The following is a 13,177-nucleotide window of genomic DNA, read 5'->3' on the forward strand; positions in this document are numbered from 1 at the left end:
CTGAATTTGCTTGGACTGAGAGACTTATTGTGAACAGCACTTGGAAATTTTGTTGAACACTGGATTTACACATTCGAGGCCGCTTGAACGTAAAGCTATTGAGGATTACATAACCTGCTCCACGGCTCAGTCACTTAAACTTGCCAAACTGGTTTTGCAGGGGAGGGAGCACAGGTTAAGCTGGAAGTCAGGAGCTTTTCCCCTTTTTGGATTGACTTGATATGGCAGGCTTGGTGCGAAAAGAGCTACCAGAACTAGAAGAGTGGGTGATAAGAAAAACAGCTGTAGCAGGCTCACCTTTCAGAGCTTGGGTTGAGTCCCAGACTTGAGATCCTGCTATTTTGATTGGTGGAGCCCATCCACCAATCAGGAGGCAGCAGGAGAAATTAAGTCTCATCCTTTCCTGAGGGGTGGGGGAGAAGAGCTCCCTAGGACCTGATTGAAGACTAAACTGTCAGGTCTGGAAGACATCGGGGCAGAGCCCTGGAGCGTATAAAAGGACCCATGTGCCCAGCACGAGGGGCAGATGCAGCGAGGGACTCAAGAAGAGCGGAGCTGGGAGGCTCTCCCCCAGCGGGCAACAGGCCCAAGGCTCCTGAAGCTGCCACAGGAGGAGCAGCCTTGGGAGTGGTGCGAGACCGCTCAGGATGTTGACGGCGCACAGGGACACTGCGCGGAGACCCAGCCCTGGGAGTGCTGTGAGACTGCTCAGGCCCATCACGGTGCACAGTTCGGTGCACGGAGCCCAGGCTTTGGGAGCTGCAAGTGGCAGCTTGAGTCTGCAACCCTGGCAGGGCCTTGGGGGCCTCAGGGAGGTGGTTCAGGCCCCATCTCCCAGCAAGCGGCCAGGTCCCACGGTGCACAGGGTGGTGCATGGGCCCGAACCTTGGGAGCCAGGGAGCAGTGGAGGCTGCTTGGGTTAGCCACCCGGCTATGATATTTAGTTTTATGTACATGTCTATTATAACTTAATCAATTGTATATAGTTAAGAACTTTGGGCTTGAGCTACCTCTAAAGAGGGATCTGCTTGAAATGCTGGCATCCTCCTCACAGCACCCCCTCCTGCCCACCCCTCCTATTCAACTGAGAATAGGGCACACCCTTGGGTGTACCCAGGTTACACAGCTCCACTTTTTTAGAGTAAGGATATATTTTGTAGAGCAGATGCATTTGTACAATTTTGTGACCAGTGGTCCTCTCAGATAGTTTCTGGGCATAAAACCTGGGCAAATTAAAAAAGACAAAGAAACAAACTGCTCTGGAAGGCTTACTATTGATATGCAATGCTTTAACTAAAGAGATACAACTGAAAGGAGCAGCTGTCAAAGACGGTGAAAGAAAAATCCAAGAAGCTGAGGCGGGGGGCTGAGGATGAGCAGCCAGGCAGACCATGGCTAGGATCCCATGCCGGTGGGAGAGGGGGTGGAAAGGGATTAACCCTCCCCCTTTCACCTCCAGCTGCGGGGGAGCAAGGTTTCCCATTGACAACCCTTTCTTAGCCAGCCGAAGCAGTGATACTACTCCGGCTAGGGAGGAGAGGGGTGGGGCCAACCTTGCTTTGCTGGAGCAGATAGCACAACTCAGCCCAGCCTAGGGTTGCAAAGCATCCTGGGATGCTGGAGGACTGTAAGTTAACTTAAACCAGGAACAGGTCTGGAACAGAAGTTCTGTAAACCAGTTAAGTCTGATACTACATTCAACCAGGTTTATCTTAAGCCAGATTCAGCCATTTTGAAAGCAGTTTGTGCACACTTGTTACAGGTTTAAACCAGTTTCTGATCACTTAAACCGGTTTGTGTAACTTTTGTCCCTAGTCCAGCAGACTTAAATTCCACTCCTTCACATTTCTGCCACTGTAACAGAGGCGAAAACCTTACCCAAAGCAAGACCTCAGAACAGTGATGTTATTGATGTACGTCCTCACACTGTTGTCCAGAATATTGACATCATTTCACTGACTTGATAAAAGCCAGGCTGATTTGCAAACCCATAAGGAGCCTAAAGTTAAAATAAGATGTTCAAACCAAGCCGGTCCCCTGACAATTTGAAGAGGCAGCAAGCTTGGAAGTGGAGACACAAGAAACCTTTCAGTGATGCAGGGCTGGATTAACCCTTTAGTGGGCCCTAGGCAAACAAGCTTGTGGACCCCAGGCTGGTCAAGACCTGCCCCCCAGTGCTGCCACCCATGGGGACCAGGGCTCAGAGCAGCGTTGCCAAGTCTTGTGAGGAAAAAAAAGCAGCACTGCCTTTAAAAATAAGCCCAAAACTAGCCCAATACTTCAAAGAGAGGGGAGTAGGAGGTGTATGTGGGGGGATTGTGTGCGAGTGTGGCAATAGGGTATTGCAACAGGAGGCCTTCTCAGGGCCAATTTACCTTTGACCTGCCCACCTGTTTCTGGGCTAACCACCCGCCTTCTCATCCGCCACGCCTTGATGTTAATTAGTTAATTACTGATCTTAATAAGTAGGAGGCTGCCCATTTTCTTGCCCCGATGCCAGGGGGTGCTATCTGTGGCTCTGTACCTCCCCTACACCACAGCCCATGCCTCGCAGATGGCATCCTCTGTTGTCAACATCGCCGGCCCCACACTGGGCCCCAGAATCCTACTATTTGAACCCCACCTGGATCCCTCCATTCAGGCAGCCTATTCTGCCTTCACTGTAGTCTCCAGTGTGGGGTTTTAGGTCATGCCCAGGACCAGGAACCTCCTGACCATCCCCTACAGCTCCTCCCTTACCTCCAGGGTGTTCCATGAAGCCTCGCAGCCAGGTGATGTTGCTGCGCCTCCAGTCAGCAGCAAAATGCCTTGTTTATATGGGTGGCCAGAGCTCTAAAATGGCCGCCGCAATTAAGCACCTGCTGGCTGCTCGACCCCAGGTCTTAAAGTGGCAGGCACAAACAGTGCCCTGCCACAGGTATGTTGGGGTGTTTATGTGGGAAGGGGATTGTGGGGGCAGGGTGTGGGTGCATGGGGTGTGGAGACCCCCCACATGGCGCACAGAGGCAGCAGCCCTCAGGGCCCACGCAGGCACCAGCACCCTGCAACGTGCACGGTGGTGGCAAAGAGCGCAGCCCTGCCGGCCACCTCTCTCACACTGGGCTCCGTGCAGCCCACATGCAGCTCCAAGCTACAGGGAGGAACCAGTGTAGGCTAGAGCCACTGCCTTCCCCGCCACCTGCTTCCCGCAACCTGCATGGCAGGGGTAGGGAAGGCAGCTGGCTCTGGGCTTTCCCTGGTAGTAAAGGAGTTGCACATGTGCCATGTGGAGCCTGGTCTGAGAGAGGCAGCCAGTGGGACTGTGCTCATTGCTCCCACCATGCAGCGCTGGCTGGAGCTGTGCCCAGGCCTGTGCGGTCCATGAGTGCCCCGAGGGCTGCTGCTGCTGGCAGCGGCAGCTGTGCACCATGGGGGGTCCCCACACCCCCTACCCTCCCTTACACCCACACCCTGCCCACCCAAGTCCTGCACTACTGCTGCCTCCCTGTGCTCCCACCCAGCTGCAGGCCCCCACAGCACCTGCCCTCTCCCTACCTAGTATCCCAAGCAAGCCGGAGGCTGGGGAAGGCACACCGGTCCCTGGGGTAGCAGCAGCAGCCCTGCCTGAACGTTGCGTTCTGGCCAGGCCCTTCCGCAGCCCCATCTTGTTTCGGCAGCCGGGACCCACGGTATTACAGAAAAGCCCAAAATAAGCAACCTCTATATTAAAAAAAGCCCAAAAAACTGCAACCCATGACTCTCTAAAAAAATGTAAAGCAACTTTTTTAAAAAAACAAGCTCATTTCTGCTTATTATTCATGGATTTGGCAACACTGGCTCAGAGCCGCCGCCAGGAAGTAACCGCCACTGCAGAAGGGGGAAGGGGGTGAGGCTATTTGCGCTGCTGCCACAGAGGGAAGGACTGGGCTCTCCTGCCCCGCAGCTGGGGGCCCTAGTCATGTGCCCAGTTTGCCTATGCATTAATCCAGCCCTGCAGTGGTGAGAATAACATTTTACCTATGCAACACGGAGCCTCAGACCAGATGCAGTGACTGAATTTCACAAGAGTCTATGGAGCTTGCAGTGTAAATGTCTCCTCTAAGATGAATCTCTTCGGTGTTCACAGGCTTGGAAGGGACCTCAGGAATCATCTAATTCAGCTACTGCGCAGATGCAGGATTTGCAGCTCCTAAACTATCCCAGACAAATGTTTATCCAGCCTATTCTTGAAAGCCTCCAAAGAAGGAAGAGTCCATGACTTCCCCGGGCAGCTTGTTCCATTGTCCTACAGCTCACACTTAAAAAGTTTTTCCCCCCCTAGATCTGACCTAAATCTGCTTTGATGCTGGTTAAACCTATTATTTTAAACCATGCAGTTTAAGCCAGATTTGCTTTTCCTGCACAGCAGAGGGAAAGAACTGCAACTGCAAAAGGGCAAAGCCACCAGCATTTGTTTATTACAGAAATAGAGATTTCAAGCTAAAATGACAGCATGGGTTTCAATAGATTAAAAAATAATAACAACACCACGCGCAGAGAGAACAATCTTCCCAACCCAAATCCTAATGAGAATTCCATATTGATAGGCTATTTGTTAAATATGGGCTTATAGGTAAAAGCTTCAGGACAAATATATTGGTAGGCAAATCACAGCTCTAGCTCTCCTATTCTAGCTGTATTTTGTCCATCGATTCACAGGGATGTACTGCCTAATTAAACAGGAGGTTGTGGCACCAAATTCGTCCCTGGTGTAACTTCACTGGAATCAATGGCATATTCCCAAGGATCCATCAATACATGAGGGGTCAGATTTTTGCAAGACCTCAAGGCTCAAACTTTAAGTGCTCAGCGCCCACAATTCACCCATATTTGCACAAATTTGTTGCCGTAGCTCCCATAGCGACCTCTGCAGCCCAAATCTGGCTACATATTGAAGTACAGACACGAGAGTCTGTATATCTGGTCGCAGCCTTGGTTGCTGAACTCATTTGGCTCTGCATGGGAACATGTAGATAGACTTACCGTTACTGAGCTCATTACCTATCACCTGTTACCCTCCTTCCAGACACTCTTTTCTGATGAGTAAAATAACAGTTGAACAGAAAAATAAGCAGGCAAAACAAGATCAGGATCTTTAAAAAACAAAACAAAACAAAACAAAACAGTAGAAAGGACAGATGTATACTAGTACGATCATTAACTAAGCTCAAGCCTAGATCTAAAACTTAACAGCCCATATGCTCACAGCAGGTTTATGTTCGCTACATAAGGCTACATGGAAGTTCCAAGAAAACAAAGGGACAGCCAGGGTAAATCCTAATTAAATTTCAGTGAAATGCGGGAATATAATATCCCTTATCTCTTCCCATCCGGAGGAACGTCATCAGAGCCGCAGTACCCCTCTGTGTGACCTTTTTTTGCCAATCAAATTTTACCATTCAGCTCACCATGCAGGAGCCAATTAAAAATATCCATCAGCATCTTTTGTTTCCTAACCTTGCTTTTTTCTCTCTTTTTTTATTATTGCTGTTGCTTTCCCACATGGAGTTAGACACATCCTAAATCTAACAGGTCTTTAAAAGCACGAAGGTATATTAAAAAAAAAACAACTAAATGAAATCGGGGGGAACAGACACATAATTCTGCTAAAACTTGAAGGATAAAAATACTTGCTAGGGTGACACACGGTGCATTCTGATCAGGGGGAATGCAGAGAAGAGAATGCCAATAAGCTGCTATTGACGCAATTGAGCAGACTGCATTTCTAAGCAAGCCAAGTTTCTGCCTGACGTCAGCCTCTAATTTAAGGACCGTGCCACGTGACTCCACTCCATTTCAGAAAGGGGAAGGGAAAGGGCACTTTTGGAAAGGTCACCAAAAGACTAAAGACTCCGTAGAGCAAAGACAGGGTGCAAGGAAGGGAGTTTCTATGACAGAAAGGATTCCTCGTCTTGCTGACGAGAGTACTACGCACCGAATCCCTGATCCTACATTTCAGAATAGCTGCATAGAGAGGAAATTTTGCCTCCTCTTCAAAAGGGTCGCATCCTATCAGAAAGGAAGCTAAAGTAGGAGATCGACAAGTCACTAGCAATGTACACGTATCATACCAAACAAATCTTTTACCCAGGCCCAAAGCCCAAATATTTTGATGGGGCTACAGGGGTTGGGGGGGTGGGGGAGAGCACATGCACATGAGAGCACAGAGACACCCTCACTCTGATGTGCTTTTGCTGGGGCCCACGTGCTAAAAAAGCCATTTCAGAAAAACTGAATAGCAAAGAGTTAGACAGGAAGGTGGCTGCTTGAATCTGAAGCTGCTTAATTGCATCATTAACATTTCATTGTGCCTGTCTATTTCCATTTTTCACTTTTATTTCCGCTTGGAATGCATTAACTAAAAATACATGGCATCTTCTCCCATTTCTGCCAGTTTAGTCTCAGGTTCTGAGCGTCAAGCATGCTGCAATGCATACCACTCTCCAGCCCAGCTCCACGGAGCGTGGGACATCCCATCACCTCCCATGACATGCAGGGGCAGGGTGAAGATTAAGCAGCCAGCTTGCCATACGTTGTTAAACACAAAGCTATCTGCATTATCTAGAAGGTCGTGGTTGCTGCTACACAGCAGCAGAACTGTCATGCCATAATCCAAAGGCCAGGATATAAGCAGAGGACAATGGGGGTTGTACATTCTCCCCATGGCATGGAAATATAAGGAAGTAACTCCTACAAATGATCATCTCCAGCTTTGTCTATAAGGAAGCAGAAACTCCCTTAGCCCTCCTCTAGAGCCAGGCATTTGCTTCGTCTCACAGACCAGCTACCTGATGCAACAGCATCTTCCCCTGGAAGATCCCTCACCACCAACCAGCCCCAAGACACCTGATTAGCATTCACTTTGCAAAAAAGGTGGGGGGAAAAAAGGCACAACAGAGAAATGGCTTTCCCAAGGTAATACTGCAGATCTTCACCAGGAGCAGAATCCAGTGTGACAGAAGAATTGCTCTATTATTTTTCTAGAGTAAAAAAAAAAAAGCTGCCACTTTCTAAGGGATGCCTTGAGTCTAAACAGGTGAAGAACTAATGAGTTAGACTCTCAGCTCTCCAGGGCAGGGGCTGTCTCCTATTGGTCTTTGTAAGGCACCCCACTGCTCAGGTCCCATTCTCCTTTGCTGCAAATAATGGTTCTTTCCTGTAAAGCTGCATAATGCACAATAATGTTGTTATTGAAATAAAAAATCTGGAATTATAACTACAGCTAAGTCATTGCTTGGCAAGACAAATGTAAGCCGGTATTTCAGTTATAGAGGAAGTTGCATGCTTGTAATATCTTTGCAGCTCTGCGTACTTTAAACCAACAGTTTATGAGGCATTCCCAAGAAGTGAAGCAGCATGCTGGACGGTTGCTGATGCTGGGCACAGTAAGTTTACTGTGTAGACATAGCTCTGAGTCCATAACAATGGTAAGCAGGGCACAGACTCACAGCTGCACTAGGGATGCTCTTTTGACCTAGAGATATGAGCTCCTTATTTAATGGCCAGAGAGATGAGACATTTTCTTATGAGCCATGCGTCACGCACTATAATGGAAATCTTTCACAGCTGCTGCATCATTGCCATTTCAACCAAATCAGAGGAAAGGAAATACTGGAAAAGCTTGTCCTACTTTTCTCTTGCATTATTGACACTGCAAAACAGTATCAATAATACAGGAGGAAGAAGAAAAAAAAAAAACCCAACAAGAACTGGAGAAGCAGAATCAAGCCTCCTGGGCAGTTACTAAACTACAGCTTATATTCCTGAAACAAATTTTGCTTCCTCACTGCCCCACCAACACGCCCACCATCTCTGGAACAGATACAGCTTCACATGCATAAATAAGCAGGCACATGCCCTCTGGAAGTAGTTAGGCCAAATGCAATAAAGAATTAAAACAGTGAGGCCAGCGGTTCAGAAAACAGGCCGTATTAGCATCACTTGCAGAGAGTTAGCACCCAACAGGAATTGCTTGTGAATTCGACTTAAATCAAACAAGCCTTTTGCAGAAACAATCGCTTCCATTGAAAACCTGAGTGTAGCCAGGCATAAGCCTCAGAACAGACAGAGATCTTCTCTCTATCGTAGCAATGGGGCAAACCCAGGCATAGAGAAGAAGCTGAAAAAAGTCTAGTTACAAGTCAACAAGAGCTATGATCAGAGCATGCTTGGTTCCAGCTGATGGCCCAATCAATCCACCTCAAAACCCATCCACATGCTTCTGAGGGTTGAAGTAGCTCTGTTTAAATAAACAGCCAAAATCAGCACTAACAGAGGTTCCAGGATATTAGAAGAAAAATCTTCCTTGCCAAGGAAGACATAGACCTAGACAGAGGCTTCTAAAAAATCCCTAACATGTGCTTCAAAAAACCTCTTAGGAGTTGGTTTTAAAATATTTTAAAACCTCATTTTATTACTCTTCAGAAACAGTTTTTAAATCCCTTCCAAGTTGTCATGCCATAAGTGTTCTAAAACAATGTTTTAAAAATGCTATATTATATCCCCCAAACAGGGAAAAGAATTACCTTGAACCAGCAGTAAGCATCAAGAAACTGAGAACAAGTTCCTAGGGAGCAACATTTTACTGTAATATTAGTAGCAGCTTAGGCAGACTGATCATCCAAAAAAAATCTAAGTTTGGCAAAAGGAAAAAGGTTTGAGGCAATATTGGTTTCATTTAAACACTAGGGGGCAAATTCTCTGAGGAAAAGGGGTCATTAGCACAGCTAGTTAGGGTCAGATCTCATTACATGTATTAGGCATCTAAATGGACTTGGGCACCTAATTGCAATTCTATTCCACCCTGTTCAATTCCTACTAATATCCCACATGCATCTAGTTTTGTAATATACTGTCAACTCACCCTTAAGATTGAGTCACAAGAAAGCAGTGAGGAGGAAGGGGAGGAGACCCACCAACCTTTTGCATTTAATTGTTTTTCAAGGACTCGAGTAGGGTGGATGAGAATTCCCCTTCTGCGCCTCAAGCGGGGAGGGAGAGGGGTCAGACTCCGACCTTAAGTATCTGATTCCCATTGATTATTGTAAGGGTCTTTCCAGCCCTGCTTTCCTAAGGCCTTTCACCCAGGCTCCATGTTCAAGGCAGGATCATCCCCAACTAAACCAAATCTCAACCAACTGTCTATCTAACCTGCTCTTGAAAATTTCCAGGAATGGAGATTTCACAACCCATCAAGGTAGCTTGTTCCAGTACTTGACCACCCGCATAGTCAGATAGTTCCACCTAACCTCCAACCTAAATCTCCCCTGCCGCAATTTGAGAACATTGTCCCTAGTCCTGTCCCCTCCAGCCACAGAGAAAAAACCCAGCTCCATCCTCTCCTTAATCACCCATTAGGAATTTGAAGACTTTATCACCTCAGTCTTCTCTTCCCCAGACTAAACAACCCTCATAAGTTATGCTTCCCAGACCTCTAATCAGTTTTGTTGCTCTCGACTGGACAAAAAAGTTGCTCCTTTGCCCCATCACTGCTTCAGCAACGGTAATGTGGGTACAGTTATTTACACTCATTGTAAGGCTCTCTTAAACAGCAGTGTAAAAAGGATCCGATTCTGATTCGTGACAGGTTCCTAAGGTCTCTACAGATAGGTTAATTCAGATCTCTGGCTGACAAACCTCTACCCACTTTTTCAGATGTGCTGCTGAAAACTTTTCATATTTCCATGCTTTTTAATTGGTTGCTGTTAGTTAACATTGGCTCTTTGTTACAGGAGCACTCGGGGATGGTTTGGGGTTCAGTTCCTCTCTTGATTTGCATTTCCATTTCAATGAAAGAACAAGCATAAAGGAGTATTGTAGAACTCGGTGGCACATAAAAAGGACGATAAAAGAGACTTCACATCACAGCAACAGTAACAAATGCTTGACATAATTCCATAATTAGAAAAGAGGTTTGCAAATACAAGTAACAGAATTAGAGCTGGAGAAGACTCTTTAGCGCCCTCTTTAACTAAGAATAGTACACCCATCCTAGCTTTAACCTATTGGCTAGGGACAGACATTCAAAAAGCCTGAACCTGAATGGATTCAATCTTTGCAGGTTAGTCTAACATGGCTAGGCTAAACTGGTTTGTAACTGACTGAGGAAATGCAGGCACATGCCTGCACTGGCTCAGGCTAGAAGCTAGGGGGCACTAGAGCAGCCCTCCCCTCACTTGTACCGTGCTGAGCTTAGTGGGGCATGGCCAAGCCCTGGCAGGATGCTCCGATTAGGGAGGCTTCCCCACTCCACCCCGCCCCGCCCCAAGCTGACCAGCGAGGGAGCCAGCAGGGAGTTGATAACAGAGCACTGAGTTACACAGAGAGTTGTTAGCATTTATCACCCCATCAAACAAAACAAAGCTTCTCTCATTAGTTCAAGCTCTTCTTAAACAACTTTTTCCAAGGAAGGAACAGAGGGACATTACCAGCTATCTGTTGATTAGCTCCATAGCCATTGAGCTTGGGGTGACAGTCACAGCAAAGACGCTGCCCCGAGTACCTGCCCAGAGGCTCTGGTGGTTCAAAAACCTGTCCTGATGTCTATGTTGCTACACCTGCATCAATATTGCTACTCAGTCTAGTTAGAGCAAAAACTAGTGTGCTTTTGCTTGTTTAGGGTATGAAATGAAGTTCATCTTACCGTTTCACTTTTCCCCAATATCTCAAAATGTTGCTCTTTCAGAGTTGGACTGTGCTCCTTAGATTCAGCCAAAAGCCTGCTCATCTGCTTGCTTTTATGTTCTCCTGAATAAATAAGCTTTTCTAAAGTTAGAACCTAGGTACAGTAAGAGGCCATCCAACATCCTGCAGACAACGTCTGCTCCAACCATCAAGATTTAACCCTCTACATGAGCTAGTAGAAACTCCCATCAGTGGAATTACCATAAAAACTCTGAAGAAAACAATAAATGAAAGTGCTCAGGCAATAGATGAGCCTTATCATTTGTATTTAGGGGCCTTGTTTTCTTTCTTTCTTTCTTTCTTTTTTTTTAGGTCCCTTACTACCATTTTACAAAATCTCAGCACTGTAGCTAGCAGAATGAAAGCAAAGTCGGTTTGTTTTAGATCACACATTGAATTAAAGAGCTTTTAGTAAACATATTGTGCCTGGAAGCCAATGGAACATTGTTGGTAGCTTTTTAAAATGGAGCAACTTTATTTCCTAATTATGAAGAGAAGGCAAGGAAAGATGTCAGCGTACAAGCCCCGAAGAGTCCAAATGAAAGGAAACTTTAAGCACTACTCATATATAGGCAGTTAGTTTCTTCAATTACCATCTGCCACAAATGAAAAGGAAGAAGGTGAAACAACAGAAACAACTAAAACCTACCGAAATTCACTTCTGCATAAGTTCATTTTTTGTAAAGCCATGCACTTACACAGGTTAGCATTTAAACAAGAACATGCAATGTTTGCCCACACAAAATGAGGCAGCGTCCTCAGTTGAGTCTAGGTAGCAACAAGGCTCCCATCTCATCATGTTATTGATTTCTTGCCCTCCCCAGATTTCCCATAGCCTTATATCCATTTGGATTTCTCTTAATTAAATCTATAAAAAACCTAACCTGCTGTTCAAAGGGCTTCTGTTTCATCCCTCAAAGGCAGAAAAACATCTTAGCAATATCAGTGCCCACTACAGCACACTTGTGTTCCCTACTAGGAGCAATTTTTTCTAGTACCTTTGAGATGTGCTATGGAGATGTGCTATGTTCCAGCGAGCTAGCTCACAGGAATTAATAAGGGCAAAAAGTAGCGAGATTTCTTTTTTCCCCCTGCCGAAACATCTCTTGGGAGCCTTGAACAAAGAGGAGGGTAATTTAGAGCTCAAGACACAAATGAACTGGATTCTGCAATTCAATGCACACCTGATGGACTATCATCTACAGTACAATCAAATAAAAAAGACAACTTGCTAACAGCTGTTGCATGAACTTGCTGTCTTTGCTTAAAATTGATCCATTCCTATAAATAGTAAACAGCATGCTCAAAGTCTGCTGGCATTGATAAGCTGTTCCCTCCCTGTGGACTCCCTCTGTTGTTTTTTTGGCAGCAAGAAGGGAGGTCTGCTTACTTCATCTGATCTTTTTACCTGTTTTTTGGGACCACACTGAGGTAGGCTGGCCCTTCCACCTCCACCAGCTTGTGCAAACAAACCTCAAAAGACACCAGGTGTTTCAGTGATTTATACAAAGTACCCTCTGTTGAGCCACACAAAAACCTTAACGTAAAACAAATCTAGCTGGGAAGAACACATGACTATGCATGGCAATGTGAAGCTGCAATATAGATCTAGCACATACAGATTCTCTCCGACTCTGGCAGGGCTCCTAATGTAAAAGTGCCAAGGGGAGTTACAACTGGAAGGTAGAGATGGCTCCAGCCATGGCTCAGGCAAACACATGAACAATTCCATCCCTAATCACCCAAACTCTTAATAAAAGTGGCTGCATGTCATCCAGACCTGAGAGCATAGGGGAGGTATTTAGTGGCAGAACATATTGGCTAGGGACACATTCAAAAAGCCCAAGCCTGAATTGATTCAATCTTTGCAGGTTAATCTAACCTGGCTAGGTTGAACCGGTTTGCAACTGGACAGACATTCTCTCTGGGTTGAGGAAATTCAGGCACATGCCTGCAGTGGCTCAGGCTAGAAGCTGGGGGGAGGTGCTAGAGCAGCCCTCCCTTCCCTTGTACAGTACTGAGCTGGAGGGAGGACGGGGGGGTGACCAGGACCTCTGATTAGGGAGGTGTGCCTGCACCATCCCGGGCTTTTCCCCATTGACTGCTCAAGAGGTGGGAATGTTGCCAGCCCCCAGCCCCCTGCTATCACTCTGAGGCAAGGGGGGGAGGGGTGTGCTGTGCTGTGCACACATTGTTGATGATATGGATTTTTTCAAACTCCCTCCCTGCTTCGTTATACTGTCTGCAGCAAACTGACAGGTGAGCAACCCAGCAGGGAGCTGATAACAGTGATTATCACCTCATCAGCAAAACAATAGGCTCTCTCCACTACTTCAAACTCTTATAGATTCATAGATGTTAGGGTCGGAAGGGACCTCTATAGATCATCGAGTCCGACCCCCTGCATAAGCAGGAGAGAGTGCTGGGTCTAGATGACCCCAGCTAGATACTCATCTAACCTCCTCTTGAAGACCCC

General features: G+C 46.5%; 1 protein-coding gene across 3 annotated transcripts in view; it reads right to left on the reverse strand.

Annotated features, from left to right (window-relative positions):
* Positions 1-1,934, reverse strand: part of PITPNM3 (PITPNM family member 3) — a 272,469-nt gene extending 270,535 nt beyond the window's left edge. For all 3 annotated transcript variants that reach the window (XM_025212941.1, XM_014523475.2, XM_025212939.1), the window contains exon 1: positions 1,879-1,934. The gene's annotated coding sequence lies outside the window, so the exon portion shown is untranslated. The remainder of the gene's footprint in view (positions 1-1,878) is intronic.
* Between the last annotated feature and the right edge of the window lie 11,243 nt (positions 1,935-13,177).

This window comes from Alligator sinensis, unplaced genomic scaffold (assembly GCF_000455745.1).
Source record: "Alligator sinensis unplaced genomic scaffold, ASM45574v1 scaffold714_1, whole genome shotgun sequence".
Classification (NCBI taxonomy): Eukaryota; Metazoa; Chordata; order Crocodylia; family Alligatoridae; genus Alligator; species Alligator sinensis.